At 53.8% G+C, this 2,116-nt stretch overlaps 1 pseudogene; it reads left to right on the plus strand.

Moving 5' to 3' along the window:
* The first annotated feature begins 1,206 nt into the window (after positions 1-1,206).
* Positions 1,207-1,769, plus strand: LOC119869102 (annotated as a pseudogene).
* The last annotated feature ends 347 nt before the right edge of the window (positions 1,770-2,116 follow it).

Below are 2,116 nucleotides of genomic sequence, written 5' to 3' on the forward strand. Positions count from 1 at the left end.
CTAGGAGAGAGTCACTGCCCACAGGGTGGGGAGAACTAAAGTTTAAAACAGGTGAAAACAGGGATCCCTGGGTGGCGCAGCGGTTTGGTGCCTGCCTTTGGCCCAGGGCGCGATCCTGGAGACCCGGGATCGAATCCCACATCGGGCTCCCGGTGCATGGAGCCTGCTTCTCCCTCTGCCTGTGTCTCTGCCTCTCTCTCTCTCTCTCTCTCTGTGACTATCATAAATAAATAAAAATTAAAAAAAAATTTAAAAAAAAAAAAAAACAGGTGAAAACAGTGAGAGATGGCAACGATGTTCAGTGTGTAACCTTTCCAGGAAAGAACACGAGGGCTTCCACCCACAGCCTGGAGAATCCACTTCCTGGGTCTTCAGTATTTCAGGAATCTCAGAGCTGAGCACTCATGCTGCAACCAGGGTCATCATATAGGAGGAAGGCCTCAGCATCCTGCTCATCAGAGGCCACTTGTACATGGGACCCTTCACTCCTCTGGATGTGACAGTGATGTCAAACAAATTGGTGTAGCGACACCACCTCTGTCCTCAGTGGCCCATCAAAAGCTAAAGGATCCGTGGCAGAGACACACACACACACAGAGAGAGAGAGAGAGAGACAGACAGAGACATAGGCAGAGGGAGAAGCAGTCTCCCTGCACAGAGCCAGAAGGGGGGCTTGAACCCAGGACTCCAGGATCATGCCCTGAGCCAAAGACAGATGCTTAACCACTGAGCCACCCAGAAGTCCCTTACACCAAGAAATGAGAGTGTAGCCTAAAATCTATGTCACAGTCATGGGAGACCACCTGCGGGGAGACTTGTCCAGATCATAGGAGGACAGTGGACAGAGCTCTGGAGACATGACCTGTGTCCTATGGCCAACTGATTCCCATGTCATGCAGGGTGAGGTGGTGTCAGGATGCCAGAAGACAGTTGAGGCTTATTTCTGAGGGCTCAGGCCGTATCAGAGCTGGGAACACCACCTGGCACTGACTGTGGCCTCTGCTCAGGGCTCACAGCGGGGATCTCCCAAACCACACCCCAGCCCCAAACAGCCCCTCCCCTACACAACCCCCCTGACATCCTCAGGCAGAGGGACCTGACCCAGGGCCAGGGAGGGTTCAGAGACCCGGGGTCTCATTTGCATGGGAGGGCCCCTCCCTCTCTCAGAGGATGAAGAGGGAAAGGGAGAGATGAGGGGAGGCTCTGCTCAGCTGAGGGGCCACTGAAGACAGGATCCGTGATGACCTCCACCATGGGCTGGTCCCCTCTCCTCCTCACCCTCCTCGCTCGCTGCACAGGTGACTGGATGTGGGACAGAGGAAGGGGTCTTGGGAGGACATGTGGGGTCCAGACTCCAGCATCACCCTATTTCTCTCTTTCTTGCATGTTCCTGGGCTCAGTCTGTGCTGACTCAGCCGGCCTCAGTGTCTGGGTCCCTGGGCCAGAGGGTCACCATCTCCTGCACTGAAAGCAGCTCCAACATCGGTGGATATTATGTGGGCTGGTACCAACAGCTCCCAGGAACAGGCCCCAGAACCATCATCTATAGTAGTAGTAACCGACCCTCAGGGGTCCCTGATTGATTCTCTGGCTCCAGGTCAGGCAGCACAGCCACCCTGACCATCTCTGGGCTCCAGGCTGAGGACGAGGCTGATTATTACTGCTCTACATGGGACAGCAGTCTCAAAGCTCCCACAGTGCTCCAGGCCTGTGGGGAAGTGAGACAAAAACCCATTTACCCATCTGCAATGTGAGTGAGCACCCCAGGATCTGCCTGCTAAGGCTCCCCCTGGGTTTCTGCTGATTCTTCAGTTGATGCCCTGAGCCCAGGTGCATCTTGGGGACCTCCTGGGAATGGCACTTGCTTCATCATCTCTGACCTCAGAGTCACTCAGAGTAGCCCATTGTACACAGATGGTGTCACAGGGAAGAGAAAATTTTGTCCTCCTGTTCAGGGACAGGTTCTTTTAGGCTACTGAACATTCACTTGTCATCTTCTGTTTTCTCAGTAAATGAAATACTCTTAGGTCGCGAAGCTATCATGGTCCTTCGGCCCCATTCCTGTTCTGCTAATGCACATGTCAGCTCTTTTTGCAGCTGGGATCATTATTGCCTT

This window comes from Canis lupus, chromosome 26 (assembly GCF_011100685.1).
Source record: "Canis lupus familiaris isolate Mischka breed German Shepherd chromosome 26, alternate assembly UU_Cfam_GSD_1.0, whole genome shotgun sequence".
NCBI lineage: Eukaryota > Metazoa > Chordata > Mammalia > Carnivora > Canidae > Canis > Canis lupus.